Genomic DNA, 21,541 nt, shown 5'->3' on the forward strand with positions numbered 1-21,541 from the left:
TCACCCTTATACCTTCTTTTCTCAAGATAATTCAGACCAAGCCTCTCTGCCGTTCCTGATAAGTGTACCCATGTATTTCTGGTATCATCCACGTAAATCTTCTCTGCACCCTCTCCATATCGTTTTCATAATTTGGTGACCAATACTGAATGCCCTATTTTAAGTGTTGTCTAACAAAGGCCTAATATATTTAATATATTTTTAATATAGGTTTAATATAGTACTCCTCCTTTGAATTATATCTCTTTAGAAATAAACCAAATGCATGTTCTTTTATGGCTTTACTAACCTGTAGCATACCATTTAATGATACATGTATTTGTCCCCTTCCTCTACCCCACCTTGACTTGCACCTTCCAAGTAATAAGTGACCTGCATATTATTCCTACCAAATGTATTGCCTCAAATTTATCTATGTTTGCCCATTCTGAAAGATTATTAATGTTCTTGTGTAGTCCTCCTCAGTATTGACCACTGCCCCCCCCAAAAAATCTGGTGTCAGCTGCAGATTTAGAAATTGTGTTTCTCATTCCAAACTTCAAATTGTTAATATAAATTGTGGCCAGCAGTGCTCCAAGCACTGATTCTTGTGGGAAAAAAATACTTCCCACCTTCTTCCACTCTGAATGTCATTCCCAATCTCTGCTTTCTATTTTGAATCCATTCGCAATCCATTTCGCAACCCATTCTTCACTTGTCCCTGACTCCACATTCTCTGGGCTGGATTCTCCGCTCCCCGACACCGAAATCGCATTCAGCGACGGGGTTGAGAACCCGTTTTGACGCCAATATCAGGAGAGGTGCATGTTTTTGTATTATCCGCCCCCTGAAAAGCTCTAGGGGTACGCCGCGCCGATTATCCATGGCCTCAGGCCACTGCCTGAGGCCTGCCCCGCGATGCTTCGTCCCCGACCGGCCGAGTTTCTGACGGCATGGATTAAGTGTGCTCACAGCGTCTTGGAACCTCGCGTGGCGGCTGCGGATTCAGTCCGGTGCCACCACAGTCTGGGGAAGGCCGATCCGCGGGCAGGGGCGGCTTCATTTGGGGCTGGGGGCACTGTGGACGGGCGGTCCGGGGCATGCAGTCGAAGGGGAGCACTACTTTTGCGGTCCGAGCCCACAGGCTGAGTCTGCCATGAAGCACAGCACGGCCGCTACAGGTCGCCGCCGTGTGCATGCACGACCACAGAACCGGAAATGCTCAGGGCTGTATCGGCAGCTGGAGCTGCCATCTCTACGCTGCCTCCCTGCTAGCCCCCAGCAATTGGTGGCTATTTTGCGCCAGTTTTCCTGACGTAAAAGATCACCGTTTTCACGCTGGCACGGGGACAGTCTCCAAAACGGATAATCCAGCCCTCTGACTTTATTCATTAGTCAATTATGGGATACATTATTAAAGACCTTTTGAAAAACAAAATATGTAACATTTACTGCATTGCCATTGTTTGCTCTCTGTGGCTCATCAAAAGAAATTCATTAGCGTTAATCAAGGAGGACCGGGACTGATGTCCTTGGGCGAGTGTTTGCTAGTGTGGTTGGGGAGTGTTTAAACTAGAATGGCAGGAAGATAGGAATCTAAGCAGGGTGATAAGGGAAAGAGAAATGAGGACAGTAATCAAAGAAAGAACAGTACAAAGAAATGTTAGAATGATTAAAAATGGCAATAAGGCAAGCCTAAAGACTTTGTATTTTAATGCATGAAGCATTCAAAATAAGCTAGACGAACTGATGGCGCTAATCGAGGTAAATCCAAAGATGCGCGGGTTAGCTGAACGGGCCACGCTAAATTGCCCTTCGTGTCCTAAAAGGGTAGGGAGGGTTGCTGGGTTACGGGGTAGGGTGGAGATTTGAGGTGCTCTTTTCAAGAGTCAGTGCAGACTCGATGGGCCGAATGGTCTCCTCGTGCACTGTAAATTCTGTGTCTATGTTTATAAATGGATATGATCTCATAGCAATTATGGAAACATGGTTACAGGGAGATCAAAACTAGGAACTTAATATTCAGGGATATTTTTTGATCTTTCTGAAAGACAGGAGAGAAGGAAAAGAGAGAGAAGGTGGGATGGCACTGTTAATAAGAGATGAAATGAGAACAGTTCTGAGACACAATCTAGACTTGGGTGATGTAGAGTCCATTTGGATGCAGTTAAAAAAACAGCAAGGGAAAGAAGACATTGGTAGAAGTGTATAGACCTCAAAACAGTAGCCACACTGTAGGAGAAGATATAAATGAACAAATAATGGAAGCATGTAAAAAAGAATAGATCAATAATTATGGGTGACTTTAATCTTCATGCTGATTGGGTTAATCAAGTTGAAAGAGTAGCTACGACAATACATTCATAGACTGACTTAGGGATAATTTCCTGGAGCAATATGTCATGGAGCCAATCAGAGAACAGGTTCTCTTGGACCTGCTAATGGGTAATGAGGCAGGCATGATAAATGACCTCAGAGTAAAAGATCCCCTAGGAAGTGGCAATCATAACATGATAGAATTTAATATTCAGTTTGAGAGTGAGAAACCTGGATTGGAAAACCTTTGTTTAATTTAAATAAAGTGAATTTCAAGCAAATGAGGATAGAGTTAGCTAAAATCGGCTGGGAGGATGGATTAGCAGGAAAGACAGCAAACAAACAGTGGCAGATATTTAAGAAGGTAATTAATGGCTCTTTGCATAAATATATCCCAGCAAGGAGGAAAGATTCTAGAGAGGGATAAACCAACCATGGTGAGCCAAGGAAGTTAAGGAGAGTATTCAGTTAAAGGAAAAGGCATATAAGGAGGCAAAAGTCAGTGAGTGGCCTGAAGACTGGGATAAATTCAGAATCCAACAAGGGAGGACTAAAAAGATAATAAAGAGAGAAAATAAACTATGGGGGCAAACTAGTGAGAAAACTGACAACAAGAGCTTCTTTAAATATATAAAAAGGAAGAGAGTGTCAAAGTGTTACATAGGCTCCTTAGAAAATGAATCTGGGAGATAGTTAAGGGGAACAAGGAAGTGGCAGAAGAGTTAAACAGATGTTTTGCATCAGTCTTCCCGGTGGAAAACACTTCAAACATCCCACTAATATTAAAGAATACGGGAAGGAATGAATTACCATCACCGTCACTAGAGAAGTAGTATTAGACAAACTAATGGGGCTAAAGGCAGTTAAGTCTCCCTGGCCCTGATGGCTTGCAACCTAGAACCTAAAAGAATTAGCTTCAGAGGTAGTGGATGCATTGATTGTAATTTTACAAAATCAGAGAAGAATCATAGAATCCCTAAAGTGCAGACGGAGGCCATGAGCAGCACATTTGGAAAATCATAATCCAATCAGAGTCAGCATGTCTTTATGAAAGGGAAATGGTGTCTGACTAATTTATTAGAATTGTTTGAGCACGTCCCATCCAGAATGGATAGAAGGTGGACGCTTGTATTTGGATATCCAGAAGGCATTCAACAAGGCACCTCACAAAAGGTTGAGTCAACTTCCGGTGAAGGGGGTCTTCTTCTACAAACCCAAAAATAGGCTCTTTCACCTGAAATAGCCCGTTAATACAAGGGAAAAAAAATCCCCGCACCGAAACCTACATCAACGAGAAAGGGGATGCTGAATAACAGCCACTCTAGAGGCCGCGTGGAAACAAGAAGTGGAAAAAGCCAAGAGAAGGAGATGGCTGAGCCAGCAGACACACAAGGAGACGAAACCCGGGCCTCGCTAGAGTGAGAAGGACTGATCCAACATACATAGAACATAGAACAGTACAGCACAGAACAGGCCCTTCGGCCCTCGATGTTGTGCCGAGCAATGATCACCCTACTCAAACCCACGTATCCACCCTATACCCGTAACCCAACAACCCCCCCCCCCCCCCCCCGAAACCTTACTTTTTAGGACACTACGGGCAATTTAGCATGGCCAATCCACCTAACCCGCACATCTTTGTACTGTGGGAGGAAACCGGAGCACCCGGAGGAAACCCACGCACACACGGGGAGGACGTGCAGACTCCGCACAGACAGTGACCCAAGCCGGAATCGAACCTGGGACCCTGGAGCTGTGAAGCATTTATGCTAACCACCATGCTACCGTGCTGCTACAAAGAACCCCCCCCCCCCCCCCCCCTTTACCAGGAGGTGGTTGGAGGATGTTTCTCTGAAGGGAACTAAGAGAACATAGAGAGGAGATGAAAGACGATATCCAGGCTGCAGTCAGGGTGGAGGTCGAGGAAGCTCTGGCGACCATGCAGGTGGCCCGAGACAAGGCAGAGAGATGTTTGGAAGCCCGGGAATGCATCATAAAGGAACTAGAGAAGGCATCAACAGACCAGGGAGATTGGATTGCCACCCTGGAAAAGGAAATATCAAGGTTGGTCGCGACGCAGGGGAATCTGAGAGGAGTGATTGAGGATCAGGAAAACGGATCGAGGCGCCAAAACTTATGGATTGTGGGCCTGGCGTAGGGGATCGAAGGTAGGAACCCCACAGACTATGTGGCCCAAATGCTGGGAAATCTAGTCGGAATCGGTAGCTTCTTCAATCCTTCAGAAAAATAGCCCATCGGTCACTTCGTCCAAAGCCCAAGGCTAGAGAACAACCAAGGGCGATAATTGCTAAAATTCGGGAAAGAATCCTGTGCTGGGCAAGGCAAACAGAAAACTGTAACTGGGAAGGTCACAAGATCAGGATCTACCAGAACATTGGGGCTGACCTAGCCAAGCACTGGGCAGAGTTCAACAGGGCGAAAGCAGCCCTGTACAAGAGCGGCGTTAAACTTGGGAGGCTGTACCCGGCCAAACTCTGGGTCACATTCCAGGGCAGGCAGCACTTCTTCATGACCCCTGTGGAGCCGGACAAATTCATCCTGGAGAAACAGAGAAGGGACAGCGGTGAAAAGAGCACCCAAGGAAACTTTATTTATTTATTTCCTAAATCAATTAACCAACATTTGCGCGGGATTGCACTGCCTCGTTCTGAGGACCGGAGGTGAAATAGAGGAAAGGTCGAGTGACCCCGTGCACCCGACCTCACAGCCCACCTCCTGACCATGCCCCACTACTCCCCCCAGCCCTGGCAGATGTCACCCGGCCAGCGGCACGAATGTTGGCAAAGTATGGCGGTGCTGGGCACTGTCCATTCACCCTCCCTCTCTCCGCAGCCACCATGCCAGGCTCACGACCGTTCAGGGCACATGTGGCCCGCACTGTTGGGAACGCAGAGGTGGGGCATCATGGGTGGCCCCGATAATGAGATACGAACACGGATGTAACTGTGCGCGGCGTGCGTCGCAATGATGCTGATTTGGAGGGGGTGGGGCATTGCGATATTTGGCATCAAACCAGCGTCTGCCGCAATTTCACCGTCGGGAGCTCTTCCCTGCCCGATTGCCATTCCTGATTTCGGTGTCGGTCACCGGAGAATCCCACCCTGCAGAGTCTTCGCCCACCTGAAAAGTATGAAAGCCGACATAGTCTTCCTTCAAAAGATTCAACTGCGGATAAGGAAGGGCTGGGTGGGGCAGACCTACAATTCCTGCTACGGGATGCGAACCAGGGGGGTAACCGTATTGTCAAATAAGAGGATGATGTTTACTGCGATGAGGACTGTTATGGACCCATGGAGACGGTACATCTTGGCTGGGGTACTGGTAGTCCTGGTCAACGTGTACACTCCCAACTGGGATGACACGGAGTTTATAAAGGGGGCAATGGCTGAAATCCCCGACATTGACACAGACCGACTTATCATGGTGGGGTGGGGGACTTTAACTATGTACAGGTCCCATGGACGAACAGGTTGAATCAGAAAACAGGAAGATCTCCAACATTGTGAAATAACCTGGCATATTCATGGAGAAGATGGGGGGCTGTGGATCATAGAATTGTAGAATTTACAGTGCAGAAGGAGGCCTTTCAGCCCATTGAGTCTGCACCAGCCATTGGAAAAAGCACCCTACTTAAGCCCATGCCTCCAACCTAACCCCATAAACCCAGGAACCTGACCCAACCTTTTGGACTCGAATGGACAATCTAGCATGGCCAATCCACTTAACCTCCACACCTTTGGGCTGCAGGAGGAAACCACAAAATGTGGGAGCCATTCACTCAGTTGTTCCTGTTTGCAGCAAACAGCCAGTAAGCCAGAGGGAGCTGAAAGCCACTACACAACAACAAATTCCAATGGGAGGGGGGCGGATAGAACAGAGAAACATGGAGCCCAACCAGGCTCAGTAAACGACAAAATACACAGTGTCACGCTCAACCAAACAGGAAGAAGATATTGGAGCAGAAGAGGGAAGTGGGTACACCAGACCATTAGAAGGGTTTGGGGTCAAGAAGAAAGGCGGGGGAAGGAAGGTTATGGACCTGGCTGGAAATAAACACATACTGGAGAACGCAAAACACGAAACTGCAACCGATATAAATAATAGTCAACCGATGTATATATATATATTTCCTTTTTTTCTTCTTTTTCTTTTCTGTTATTTTCAATGCATGTTCATGATTGCCTTTGTTAGGGCAGCACAGTGGCCTAGTGGTTAGCACAACCGCCTCACGGCGTTGATGTCCCAGGTTCGATCCCGGCTCTGGGTCACTGTCCGTGTGGAGTTTGCACATTCTCCCCGGGTCTGCGTGGGTTTCGCCCCCACAATCCAAAAATGTGCAGAGTAGGTGGATTGGCCACGCTAAATTGCCCCTTAATTGGAAAAAATAATTGGGTAATCTAAATTAATTTTAAAAAATGATTGCCTTTGTTTTGTGTAACTAAAGAACCTTAATAAAAATACTTATAAAAAACCAAAAAGGTTAAGTTATAGGAATCTATGCTTTTGGAGGTAGTATATGTGATGATATGCATAAAGCAGTTATGTACATAATGCTATGCACGACCTCCGACCACTAGGTGGCAGTGTTAACCCACCACGTGACTCTGGTTCTGTGAGTTGGGAGTAGGTCGTGCTAGGAGACAGATGTGTTTAGCAGTAGCTCTACAATAGTTAATTATTATTAGTAATTCATTATTTTATTTATCTTAGTTATCTTCATCATGCAGTCGCCGATCGGTTTCCGATCTAACCAGCCTGCTCCCGTTGGTGAGATCTGGATCACGTTGCGGCATGGCGAAAAACCAATCATCACCAAGACTGATCACCATCCCATTAATGGACAGGGCCCCCTATCGAACAGCCTCCCGTGATTTAAATGCCCTCCCAGCGAGCGGTCCTGCCACCGCCCTTTGGTACACCTATTTAAAAATGTCAAGCTAGCGCAATGGCTGCTGTGGCGATCCGAAGAGGTGAGCAGCCATGTTGGAAAACGGGCAGCCAGCCCGGGAACACCAGACCCACTGCCCCAATGCTCGGGGGAAGGGGTGAGGAGCTCCTCCGAGGGGGGGGGGGGGGGGGGGAGAAAGGAGCTCGGGTGGGGGGAGGGGCGGGGCGTGAGCTGCCATTGTTGGGGGGGGGGTTGCCCCTGGGCGGGGCGGCGAGGGTTCACAGCGCAGCAGTTGCAGGTCCACCATGCCCACCCCCCTCAGCAGAGGACGAGTGCCGGGGAGGGGGGAGAAGGCGAGGGAGGTCGTCCGCCTGGCCAGGTGCCAGATTCCAACAGACGCGACCATGCAGCCCATGGCACCTGGCTGTGGGGGGCAGGAGGGGGAACGGGCAATGCTGATATGTCATCGTTCCCACCCCCACCCCCTGCTGGCCGTTATGTTTGCTGATCAGCCAGCGATGTCGGCCGCCGTGGCAGCAGCCGCACTTCAACATGTTGTCCTGGGGGAGGAGGAGGAGTGTGCCAGGGAGGCGGCGCAGGCTGCCGCAGAGGGGCAGGTGGCAGCCGCCCAGGCTGGAGGGTTGCCCGCCCGTCAGGATGAGGAGGAGCACGAGGAGGAGGAGCACGAGGAGGAGGGGGAGGAGGAGGTGGTGGCGCCACGGAGACGGAGGTGCCCGAGGAGGCCCCGTGTGTACCGGCCCCGCTCGTCGTACCAGGACCTCACGGACCGGGGATGCAGAAGGAGACTCCGGATGAGCCGGGAACCGTGACACACATCAGCCATCTGCTGGCACACCTGGCACTGCATGGCACTGGGGGAGGACACCCTCCCCCCGTATCCGTCAAGGGAACGGTGGTCATTAACTTTTATGCCACGGGGTCATTCCAGGCGCCCAGTGGGGACCAGTTTGCTGCCGTGGCCGGTTTTCCCATGGTCCAGGGGGTGATCGATGGGATGCACGTCGCCGTGCAGCCACCTGCAGATAACAGGGCCGTGTTCTCTAATAGGAGGGGGACCTATTCTATGAACATTCAGATGGTCTGCGACCACCGCATGATGATCCTGCACGTCTGCACCCGGTACCCGGGCAGTGTACATGACTCATACGTATTGGCGGAGTCTTACATCTCCGGCATGTTCGAGGGACGCCCCCCCCTCCGGCTGAGGGGCTGGTTGCTGGGCGACAGGGGTTACCCGTTGCAGTCGGCTGGGCCAGCGGGCACGGGACAGGCTGATAGCCACCCGCTTCACTGACTAGGGGGGCGTGGGATACACAGACTGCACACCACGACACGAGCCGACCACCCTTACCCCCCATCCACCCACCACCACCACCCTCACCCCCCGAACCCACCAACCACCAACACCCTCACCCCCCACCCACCCACCACCAACACCCTCACCCCCCACCCACCACCAGCACCCTCACTCCCCCCTCACCCACCCAGCACCAACACTCTCTCCCCCCACCCACCCACCACCAACACCCTCACCCCCCACCCACCACCAACACCCTCACTCCCCCTCACCCACCAACCACCAACACCCTCACCCCCCCACCCACCCACCACCAACACCCTCACCCCTCTCACCCACCCACCACCAACACCCTCACCCCTCTCACCCACCCACCACCAACACCCTCACCCCTCCCACCCACCCACCACCAACACCCTCACCCCCCCACCCACCCACCACCAACACCCTCACCCCTCCCACCCACCCACCACCAACACCCTCACCCCCCCACCCATCCACCACCAACACCCTCACCCCCCCCACCCACCCACCACCAACACCCTCACCCCTCTCACCCACCCACCACCAACACCCTCACCCCTCCCACCCACCCACCACCAACACCCTCACCCCTCTCACCCACCCACCACCACCACCCTCACCCCTCCCACCCACCCACCACCAACACCCTCAACCCCACCCACCCACCACCAACACCCTCACCCCTCCCACCCACCCACCACCAATACCCTCACCCCCCCACCCACCCACCAACAACACTCTCACCCACCCACCACCAACACCCTCACCACCCCACCCACCCGCCACCAACCACCCCCACCCCACCCGCATGCACACCACCCCTCCATTGCACATCCACCTGCGGCACGAAGGGCCGGTCTCACATGGTTGCCGGTGGAAGCGTGTCTATTGCAGGCCATGGAGGATGATGACGACCCGCCCTGTGATGGGCTTCTGGCTCCACATCATTGGACAATGTCTGACCCATGGCCACAGTACCACCCTCCACCCGGACCATCCCTGCACGCGGCCGTGACACTGCAGTGCACGGTCCCGTCCTCTGCCCGGGGGGATGGAGAGGGCGGCCCGGGGGGCCGGGGCACACTCACCTGGGGCTGATGTAAGACCATCCCTCACACACACACTGGCGTTCAACGCACACGCCACCCCCCGCACACTTCGGACAGAGCACAAAGGCAGCTTCTGTAGGTGTGAAAGTGATTTTAATAACAAACAGTCCATACACATGCCCGAGCCCCTAAAACTCATCTGTACCCTGCACCTGTGCCAACTTACTCAGTGTCTAATTGTTTGGCCTTATGGGCCCTTTGACTACGCCTGGGTGCACCAGAACTGGAGATGGACTCCTGTGATTCCTGCCCCGTGACTCGGGATCCCTTTGGCGGCCGTTTCCTGGGGCGCCCCGGCCAAGATGGGCCAGGCTGCGGCTCGGGCGACTGGGATGGCGAGCTGCCAGCCTGTCCTGCCCGTTGCCCACCAGATGCACCTGGGATGGAAGGGAGGGAGTCCGAGTTGTTGCGGTTTTCTGGGGCCTCCCCTACAGGGGGACCCGGGACGGGCCCCAGCATCTCCTCCTCCCTCGGGGTGCCTGATGGCCCCCGGGCCTCTACATGGGTCGGGCATGCGAACGGACCGTTCATCCGACGCCCCCCAGACACCTGGTGCTGCCAGTCCTGGAGGCCCGCCCTGGTATCAACAAGGGTTTGCAAGTTTGCAGCCATGGAGCTCAGGGAGTTGGCCATCCCTGTCTGTGTCTGGGCGGCGCTGGCCAGCACCTGGGCAATGGCGTCGATGCCCCCAGCGATGGCCTACTGAGACTGGGCCATGGTCTGCTGAGACTGGGCCATGGCCTGCTGAGACTGGGCCACTGCCTGCAGAGACTGGGCCATTGCCTGCAGAGACTGGGCCACTGCCTACTGAGACTGGGCCATGGCCTGCAGAGACTGGGCCATTGCCTGCAGAGACTGGACCACTGCCTACTGAGACTGGGCCACTGCCTACTGAGACTGGGCCACGGCCTGCAGAGACTGGGCCATTGCCTGCTGGGACTGGGTCATGGCCTGCTGAGACTGGGCCATGGCCTGCTGGGACTGGGCCATGGCCTGCTGAGACTGGGCCATGGCCTGCTGGGACTGGGCCACGGCCTTCAGAGACTGGGCCATGGCCTGCAGAGACTGGGCCATTGCCTGCTGGGACTGGGCCATGGCCTGCTGATACTGGGCCACGGCCTGCTGAGACTGGGCCATTGCCTACTGAGACTGGGCCGTGGCCTGCTGACACTTGACCACTGCCTGCTGAGACTGGGCCACGGCGTGGAACGCCTCTGCCATCTGCCGCTGGCTCTGGTTCATGGCTGCCTATGAGAGGGAAGCCAAGTCCTGGGCCACGGACGCCGCCTGCATGGTGTAGCCACCTAAGATGGACACTGGGCTAACAAGATGGAGAACTGCTAAGACTGCAGGGAAAAAGCAGTTTAGCCAAGACAAGCAGTCTGCAAAGACTGATTAGCATTTTGCAAGCAGCAAAACTAGTTTCTGGCCAGGTGGAAGATCTCAAACCAAAGGTGTTAATAGCAAAACGCTTTGCATATTAATGAGGCAATCCAGATCTGGGCACACACAATGGCAACATTTGGGTTTGAATAGATACTTTAAGTGGATGTCCAGACAGAGCGGCACCAGAAGTATCCACCATAGAGACCGCCCCTCCATCGAGGAGAGACCCTCACATTGGGGGAATTCAAAAGATATCGATTAGGATCTGATCCAATCGATACCTGAAGGTGAAAGCCCGCCCCAAAAAAGGCACGGACATTGGGGCCCTATAAAGATAGACCCCCACACATGGTCCTGTCTGTTGTTTTCGTGCTCCGGCTTTGACTTCGACCCAGAACTTCGACTTGTATCCTGACTCCAGCCGTTGAGCACCAGCCGCCGAACCGTAAGTGACAATACGACGCTCGCTACGCGAACCAGCCCCACTAGACCCCCAGCGACCAGCACACTCTCTGAAGGTTACAGACCAAGATCGAAACGAAGGCCTCGCTCCCTGACCTTGCCTGTTCCTGTTTAGTTAGGGTTAGGGTTAGGGTTAGGGTTTGGGGCCTCACGGTAGCATGGTGGTTAGCATCAATGCTTCACAGCTCCAGGGTCCCAGGTTCGATTCCCGGCTGGGTCACTGTCTGTGTGGAGTCTGCACGTCCTCCCCGTGTGTGCGTGGGTTCCCTTTGGGTGCTCCGGTTTCCTCCCACAGTCCAAAGATGTGCGGGTTAGGTGGATTGGCCATGCTAAATTGCCCGTAGTGTAAGGTTAATGCAGGGATTGTTGGGTTACGGGTGTGCGGGTTACGTGGGTTTAAGTAGGGTGATCATTGCTCGGCACAACATCGAGGGCCGAAGGGCCTGTTCTGTGCTGTACTGTTCTATGTTCTATGTAGTTAAGTATTCTGATCGCTTAGTTTAGTTGTAGCTTAGTCCCTTAGTGTGTGCATGTGTATTTATTATATTTGTAATAATAAATACTAATCGTTTGGAACTTACTAATCGGTGTATCGTTTTATTACTTTGAACCTGACCTTGGAATATTTGTGAGGTGTCTAGATACGGCACCTGGCGACTCCCGAGCTGAAAATACACATATAGAGCCTAGCAGTGTTAAGCAGACGGCCTTTAAACGGAGGCGTGTTAATACACTCCAATAAACGCGAATTACACTCAAGTAAAACGTGCAACAATGGAACGACCCAGGCCTTGCGTACTGCTCCCCATGTCTGACACCGTCGCACCCATTGCCTCCGCCGTGGATGCCACCCTTGCGGTTTCGGCCTGGGTGGCACGCATGACTGGCACCACAACCAGCTCCTGGACGCGGGTGGACTCCTCCACCTGTGTCTGCAGCTGCAGAAAGCTGGCCATTACCCCCTTCGATTGTCCCTGGTTCCGTGGCTGCACCGGGTCTATGGGTGGGTGTGGTAACTCCAGGAACCCGGGACCTGTCTGGGCGGCAGATGGTTGCTTGGGCCGGCCTGCCCTCTGACCGCCCGGCCCCTCGGCTGCTCCTACCTCCACTTGCTGTACCGGTACGGCTGTGTTATGCACACAAGTGAGTGTACCAGAAGCCTCATAGCTAAAGTGCCCAACTGAGGTGAGTGTCTCTGTGATGGTGGAGGGTGTTGGAGATAGCAGTGGCGTTGTGTCGTGATCATCATCCGACCCAGAGTCCATGGTCCCCTGTGGTGGCGGTTCCTGTCCACTCGCCCACTGTGTGTCAGTGTCCCAGGTAGGGGTGTCCCAGGTAGGGGTGTCCTGGGTAGGGGTGCCCTGGGTAGGGCTGTCCTGGGTAGTGGTGTCCTGGGTAGGGCTGTCCTGGGTAGTGGTGTCCTGGGTAGGGGTGTCCCAGGTAGAGCTGTCCTGGGTAGGGGTGTCCTGGGTAGGGCTGTCCTGGGTAGGGGTATCCTGGGTAGGGGTGTCCTGGGTAGTGGTGCCCTGGGTAGGGGTGCCCTGGGTAGGGGTGTCCCAGGTAGTGGTGTCCTGGGTAGGGCTGTCCTGGGTAGGGGTGTCCTGGGTAGGACTGTCCTGGGTAGGGCTGTCCTGGGTAGGGCGGTCCTGGGTAGGGCTGTCCTGGGTAGGGCTGTCCTGGGTAGGGGTGTCCTGGGTAGGGGTGTCCTGGGTAGGGCTGTCCTGGGTAGTGGTGCCCTGGGTAGGACTGTCCTGGGTAGGGCTGTCCTGGGTAGGGCTGTCCTGGGTAGGGCTGTCCTGGGTAGGGCTGTCCTGTGTAGGGCTGTCCTGGGTAGGGCTGTCCTGGGTAGGGGTATCCTGGGTAGGGGTGCCCTGGGTAGGGGTATCCTGGGTAGGAGTGTCCTGGGTAGGGGTATCCTGGGTAGGGGTGTCCTGGGTAGGGGGTGCCCTGGGTAGGGGTGTCCTGGGTAGGGCTGTCCTGGGTAGGGCTGTCCTGGGTAGGGGTGTCCTGGGTAGGGCTGTCCTGGGTAGGGGTGTCCTGGGTAGGGCTGTCCTGGGTAGTGGTGTCCTAGGTAGGGCTGTCCTGGGTAGGGCTGTCCTGGGTAGTGGTGTCCTGGGTAGGGCTGTCCTGGGTAGTGGTGCCCTGGGTAGGGGTGTCCTGGGTAGTGGTGTCCTGGGTAGTGGTGTCCTGGGTAGGGCTGTCCTGGGTAGGGCTGTCCTGGGTAGTGGTGTCCTGGGTAGGGCTGTCCTGGGTAGGGCTGTCCTGGGTAGTGGTATCCTGGGTAGGGCTGTCCTGGGTAGGGGTGTCCTGGGTAGTGGTGTCCTGGGTAGTGGTGTCCTGGGTAGGGCTGTCCTGGGTAGGGCTGTCCTGGGTAGTGGTGTCCTGGGTAGGGCTGTCCTGGGTAGGGCTGTCCTGGGTAGTGGTATCCTGGGTAGGGCTGTCCTGGGTAGGGGTGTCCTGGGTAGTGGTGCCCTGGGTAGGGGTGTCCTGGGTAGGGGTGTTCTGGGTAGGGCTGTCCTGGGTAGGGGTGTCCTGGGTAGGGCTGTCCTGGGTAGTGGTGCCCTGGGTAGGGGCGTCCTGGGTAGGGGTGCCCTGGGTAGGGGTGCCCTGGGTAGGGCTGTCCTGGGTAGGGCTGTCCTGGGTAGGGGTGCCCTGGGTTCGGCTGTCCTGGATAGGGCTGTCCTGGGTAGGGGTGTCCTGGGTAGGGCTGTCCTGGGTAGGGGTGCCCTGGGTTCGGCTGTCCTGGGTAGGGCTGTCCTGGGTAGGGGTGCCCTGGGTAGGGGTGCCCTGGATAGGGCTGTCCTGGGTAGGGGTGTCCTGGGTAGGGGTGTGCTGGGTAGGGCTGTCCTGGGTAGGGCTGTCCTGGGTAGGGCTGTCCTGGGTAGTGGTGTCCTGGGTAGGGCTGTCCTGGGTAGGGGTGCCCTGGGTTCGGCTGTCCTGGGTAGGGCTGTCCTGGGTAGGGGTGTCCTGGGTAGGGGTGTCCTGGGTAGGGCTGTCCTGGGTAGGGGTATCCTGGGTAGGGGTATCCTGGGTAGGGGTGCCCTGGGTAGGGGTGTCCTGGGTAGGGCTGTCCTGGGTAGTGGTGCCCTGGGTAGGGGTGTCCTGGGTAGGGGTATCCTGGGTAGGGGTGTCCTGGGTAGGGGTGTCCTGGGTAGTGGTGTCCTGGGTAGGGGTGCCCTGGGTAGGGGTGTCCTGGGTAGGGGTGTCCTGGGTAGCGGTGTCCTGGGTAGTGGTGCCCTGGGTAGGGGTGTCCTGGGTAGGGGTATCCTGGGTAGGGGTGTCCTGGGTAGGGGTGTCCTGGGTAGTGGTGTCCTGGGTAGGGGTGCCCTGGGTAGGGGTGTCCTGGGTAGGAGTGTCCTGGGTAGGGGTGCCCTGGGTAGGGGTGTCCTGGGTAGGAGTGTCCTGGGTAGGGGTGTCCTGGGTAGGGCTGTCCTGGGTAGGGGTATCCTGAGTAGGGGTGTCCTGGGTAGGGGTGTCCTGGGTAGGGGTGTCCTGGGTAGGGCTGTCCTGGGTAGGGCTGTCCTGGGTAGTGGTGTCCTGGGTAGGGCTGTCCTGGGTAGGGGTGCCCTGGGTTCGGCTGTCCTGGGTAGGGCTGTCCTGGGTAGGGGTGTCCTGGGTAGGGGTGTCCTGGGTAGGGCTGTCCTGGGTAGGGGTATCCTGGGTAGGGGTGCCCTGGGTAGGGGTGTCCTGGGTAGGGCTGTCCTGGGTAGTGGTGCCCTGGGTAGGGGTGTCCTGGGTAGGGGTATCCTGGGTAGGGGTGTCCTGGGTAGGGGTGTCCTGGGTAGTGGTGTCCTGGGTAGGGGTGCCCTGGGTAGGGATGTCCTGGGTAGGGGTGCCCTGGGTAGGGGTGTCCTGGGTAGGGGTGTCCTGGGTAGGGGTATCCTGGGTAGGGGTGTCCTGGGTAGGGCTGTCCTGGTTAGGGCTATCCTGGGTAGGGCTGTCCTGGGTAGGGCTGCCCTGGGTAGGGCTGTCCTGGGTAGGGCTGCCCTGGGTAGGGCTGTCCTGGGTAGGGGTGTCCTGCGTAGGGGTATCCTGGGTTGGGGTGTCCTGGCTCGGCTGTGACGGGTGCCTGGGGCTTCCCCCCTCGTCGCTGGGTGTCACACGCCTGCGTCGCCGCACTCGCACGAGACGGGGGCATCGTCTCCGTGTTGCTCCGGGTCTCTCCCTGTCTCGTGGCCACCCTGGGGCGTACTGGGGGCGTCGCATGCCGGAGGGGCCGGGTCTCTCCCTGTCTCCTGGCCGCTCTGGGGCGTCCTGCGGGCGGTCGGCATCCGCGAGGACGGGTGCCTCGCCGTTTGGTCCTGCAATACACAATACTGCATACATGGTTAGACACGCGGGCGGTGATCGGGGGAAATGGGGGAGGGGGGATATGGGAGATATGGCAGATATGGGGGAGGGGGTATACGAAAATGAAATGAAAATCGCTTATTGTCACGAGTAGGCTTCAATTAAGTTACTGTGAAAAGCCCCTAGTCGCCACATTCTGGCGCCTGGTACGGGAATTGAACCGTGCTGCTGGCCTGCCTTGGTCTGCTTTAAAAGCCAGTGATTTAGCCCAGTGTGCTAAACCAGCCCCTGGAGTATAGGCCAATTGCTAATTTTAAGGCTGAGATCAATAGATTTCTGTTAATCAAAGATATCAAGGGGTATAGGTCAAAGGGCAGGTGGTGACAGGTCAAAGAATTGCCATGATCTCATTGAATGGCAGAGCAGGCTGGAGGGGTGGCCAAATGATCTCCTTCTGCTTATTTGTTCCCATTAATGTGCTTGTTTGATTGGCCTTTGAGAAGCAGGGAGGACACACAAAATTTAAAGATAAAATGCATTGGATAGAACCCATGATTGGATCTCCTACATGAGGTTCAATGAAAGGATAGGATTGGTGGGTATAGGGTTTTTTTTTGTATTGCACTTGGTTGCCATGACACATGGTGGTGATTTATTATGATAGCAATACATGCATGGGTGTGTATTTCCTATTGTGACAGTTTAAAGGTACATTTTCACAGATTCTGGGCAGTCACCTTGTGCAAGATTCTGATACTCTGTAATTGCAATCATCTCTCCTAGCTACTGTTGATCACCTAAAGGTGTGATAAAAATTTTCCATCTTTGTTTCCTTTATTTGTCTTGCTTTTTGTCTGATTTTCCATCTTTCACAGGAGGTTGCATGCTCTGGCTGGGTAGGGAATGTCTGTAATGTGGTACATAAGGTACATATGATACTATATGGGACAGCTAGCTGGACCAGCAATCCTTTACTGTCTGTCATTTTTGGTATGCTCATGTATTCTGTTATTATATTTCTGTAATGCACAATTCTATTACAATACGTTTCAAAATTACACCTGTTGTGTTGGTTCATGGCAAACTCTACCTTTGCCGATAGGTTTGAACAAAAACTTCGGAGGGAAAAAGTAGTTTTTAAATGGCACCACTTTGGGTGCAATTTTCCTCCCATATCAATATTTGCACCAAAAGTGAAACTTTACTCCCTTACTTGCTATTAGCAGCGGCACAGAAACAAACAACTGCAGACGTTGGAAATCTGAACTAAAAACTGAAAATGGGGTCAATACTCAGTATGTCAGGCAGCATCTGTAGAGAAGAAATCTGAAACATTGGGTGGAATCCCAGACTGGGAGTGGAGCATGGTTGGTGATGGTGATGAGGGTGTAGTGTGGAGCAGGAAGGTGCAGAATGGAGACCTTATCACCTTCCTGACTCCCCAGGCGTGGTGTTCGGGTGGGAAAGTGGAGCTGAGTCCACAAAAGGTCAGCCATGATCTCATTGAATGGCGGAGCAGGCTCGAGGGGCCAGATGTCCTACTCCTGCTCCTAGTTCTTATGTTCTTAGACTCAATTTTCCAGATTTTTACCTACTCACTTAACATATCTATGCCCTGTGGTGTCAGCAATGGCTGTGTGCTGGAAGGACAGTACTGTCTTCCAATTTCTGGACCGAGGTTCCCCTACCAAGGTGGCCACAGGAAGTCACATGACAGACTGATGTGGAATCAGTGTAACGAGGTTCAGCTGTGCAGCCTTATCAGACTAGATGAGCAGAGTACAGAGTCCTGCTAGAACAGAAAACCACTTGGGGAATTAACGGAGGCTGACTTGAAGAGTGAATAATTTGCTGTGCGCCGGACTGTGTGTCAAGTTAGGCTCAAGGAAGAGCTACCGGTGTTTATTTCCTTTTTCTGTTTTTGGTGAGTGTCTGAAGACCTGCAATAAATGTATTTATTACAAAATTCCTTTATATTGTATTTGGGAGACTGAGAGTTATTGAATGGAGAGACCATTTTTTTATTCGTTCATGGGATGTGGGCGTCGCTGGCTGGGCCAACATTTATTGCCCATCTCTGCGGTGGCTTTGGAGTCACATGTTGGCCAGACCAGGCAAGGATGGCACATTTCCTTCCCTAAAGGACATTAGTGAACTAGATGGGTTTTTTAACGACAATCGACAATGGTTTCATGGTCATCTTTCGACTTTTAATACCAGATTTATTTTTTATTCAATTCGAATTTCACCACCGACCATGGCAGGATTTGAACCTGGGTCTCCAGAGAATAACTCTAGGTCTCTGGATTACTAGTCCAGCGTCAATACCACTATGTCACTGCCTCTCTGTCCCACCTATTACAATCCCTAGGCCCCGGTGGCATCACAGGCTCTTTGTAGCCTCCATATGTTCTCTTCACAATTTGCTTTCCTACTTATCTTTGGTGTCATCAGCAAATTTAGTAACCATATCTTCTGTTCCTTCATCCAAGTCATTTATATAATTGTAAGAGGTTGAGGCCCCAGCATTGATCCCTGTGGCACATCACTCATCACATTCTGCCAACCAGAAAGAGACCCATTTATGCTTACTGTTTCCTGTTAGCTAGCCAATCTTCAACCTGTGCCAACATGTTATCCCCTACACCACGAGATTTTATTGTATGCAATAACCTTTGGTGTGGTTCCTTAAGAAATGTCTTCTGGAATTCTAAATACAGTACATCCGCCAATTCCCCTTTATCCACAGCACATTGATGTCCACAAAAACTCCAATAAATTGGTTAAACATGATTTCACAAAACCATGTTGACTCTGCCTGATTGCCTTGAATTTTTCCATGTGCCTTGCCATAACATCTTTAATGAAAGCATCTAACATTTTCCTTTGACAGGCTAACTGGCCTGTAGTTTCCTGCTTTCTGTCTCCATTCACTTTTGAATAAAGTAGTTACATTTGCTACATTTGCTAATAGAACTTTCCACAAATTTAGAGAATTTTGGAAAATTAAAACCAATGCATCAACTCTCTTATTAGCCACTTTTTTCAAGACCTCAGGTTGAAGTCCATCCAGACCAAAGGATTTGTCAGCCGCAACCCCAACAATTTGCTCAATGCCACTTCCCTGGCGATTGAAATCTTCCATGGATTCCTCCCTCTCTTCCATTTTCTGATTTACAGCTATTTCTGGGATGTTACCTGTGTCCTCTCTACTGAAGACAGATGCAAAATACCTGTTTAATTCATCTGCCATTGGCCTAGTTTCCCAAAAGCACTTTCTATAGGGCCAATTCTCACTTTTTAACTCTCTTCTAATTTAAGTATCTGTGGAAACTCTTACTATCTTTCTGTCACTGGCTAGTTTTTTCTAATACTCTAGCTTTTGCCTCCTTCTCAATATTTTTTGTCATTCTTTGATGTTCTTTATATTCTTTCCAATCTTCTGACCTGCCACTTGTCTTTGTGCAAATATATACTTTTTCCTACTGTCTTTATCTTTGTTAGTTAAGGGAGAAACCCATGGGAAGTTGCTCCCTATTCACAATGACCCCCTCCCCCCACAACTCTGTGAGGTCTCCCTGACTGGCACCGGCAATTCAGTCCCACTCATCTTCGTCTCGAGCCTCCATTAACAAGAGTCATGTTATAGTCTCCTGCAGTACCAGCAGTGTCAGTCACTTCTGGTGGCGCTGAAGAACTACCGACCTCTCTGATTGACTGGAAGCTCTTGAAAATGTGCATTCGTCCCAGAAAGTGTGGCAGGTAATTGTCTCTCTTTCTCCACCCCCCCCACCCCGCCGCCCCCGACAACCCATGGAGCTGGGAACCCCAACACCAGCCAGAGGTCTGCCTGATTAATCCTGGCGAGGGTCCTGGAAATGGGTTCCAGCAGGGGTGCCACCACCTACAGCTTTTCAGCTGTGAGCATTAAATTCTGCTCTGTTTTTCGACAAGCTCTTAGTTACAAAGGTGGCAAAGTAAAAGTCAGCTTTGGCTGAAGGAAAATGCAAATACAGTGGATGCCTAGAAACCAGGAACACAATCCCAGAATAAGAGGTAGGCTATTTAGACTGAGCTGAGGACGAGTTTGGTCCACACGGTGGGACGTGGAAGTTGAGTTTGTGGGGGCCATCCTGGTGGGAGGGTGGGGGGGGGTGGGGTATCCGACCCTTGGGGGGGGGGGGGGGGGCCTTCACTGGGGCCTGGCCCGCGATTGTGGCCTGCTGGTCGGCAGGCAGGCTGGTTCCTTGGGGGGCCTGTGTTCCTCCGCACCGTGCTTCTGTAGGGCTCCGCTATATTTCCTGGGGGCCGGCACTGAGGCGTGAACACACATGCATGCGTGGAATCATGCTGCCCATAGGCGCGCATGCGCGAACCTCGCGCTGGCCGTTCTGCGCCAGCTGGATCTGCGGGGACCACTGCAGTGCCGACCTAGCCCCCTAGGAAGGGGAGCATTCCTGATTATCGGGGATCGTTGATGCCGGAGTGGTTGGCGCCGCTTTTCATGCTGGTGGTCAGAACTTGGCCGCGGAATTGGAGAATCACGGTCATTGCACCTCTCTTAATTCAGTCAAGCAACAGCTAGGATGCTGCCAATATTTGTGCCAAGATCAGATAAGTTTTTACTCTGCTGCAGATATCGATGGAGAGGATGTCAGCTTCATTGAAATTTATAGTAGATCCCCATCTAGGAAGTGGCCAAGGACCATATCTGTCTTACTCTACCTCGTCCACAGTAACACAGACTGCTGTTTCGCTGGCAATAAGGAGCGATTGCACAAATACGATCTGGACAGCATAATCAAAGACCCCTCCCACCCGGCTTACTCACTCTTCCAACTTCTTCCATCGGGGAGGAGATACAGAAGTCTGAGAACACGCACGAACAGACTCAAACACAGCTTCTTCCCCATTGTTACCAAACTCCTAATCGACCCTCTTATGGGCTGAACTGATTAATACTACACTCCTGTATGCTCCACCCGATGCTGGTGTCTAGGTATTTACATTGTGTACCTTGTATTGCCCTATGATGTATTTTCTTTTCCTGTACGGAATGAGCTCTGTTTGAGCAGCACGCAGAAAAATACTTTTCACTGTACCTCGGTACACGTGACAATAAACAAATCCAATCCAATCCAGCTTGGAAGCATGTTGCTTCCTTATCAGGTTTTGAAGATCCGATTAGACCATCGGGCCTGCCATCTCGCTGATCCATAGGAATAAAGTTCCCAGACCCAATGAAATCATGGCAGTTGGGATACATGGAATTATATGGAAGCTAGCAGGCAGGCCATTTGAGCCCACTGGTTTTTGCTGCTATTTCATACCCTACTTTCCTCCCAACCTACTTTATCGAACTCCGTTGTATCCTTCTGTTGTTTTCTCCTTATACGTTTGTCCAGCGTCATAATGAATTAATGTTCCTTGTTTTGGAACGTGACACAGAGCCTGGCTGGGACCAGCATTCCAAATTTCACTCCGCTTTTGTACAGGGCCGATTTCGCCTGCTTGAACTCGGCCCTGTGCTTTGCCAGGTCTGCCCCAATGCGCTGGTACACTCGTATTCTTTGCCCTTCCCAGATGCTCGCCTTTGCCTGCCTTACCCACCACAGGATCTTCTCCCAGTCCTGATACCTGTGTAATTTAGCGAATATCGCCCTTGGCTGTTCTCACGCCATGGGCTTTGATCGGAGCGGTCTGTGCGCCCTGTCGATCTCCAGCGGCTTGGGGAAGCTGTCCCTCCTG

Source organism: Scyliorhinus canicula, chromosome 2 (assembly GCF_902713615.1).
Source record: "Scyliorhinus canicula chromosome 2, sScyCan1.1, whole genome shotgun sequence".
NCBI lineage: Eukaryota > Metazoa > Chordata > Chondrichthyes > Carcharhiniformes > Scyliorhinidae > Scyliorhinus > Scyliorhinus canicula.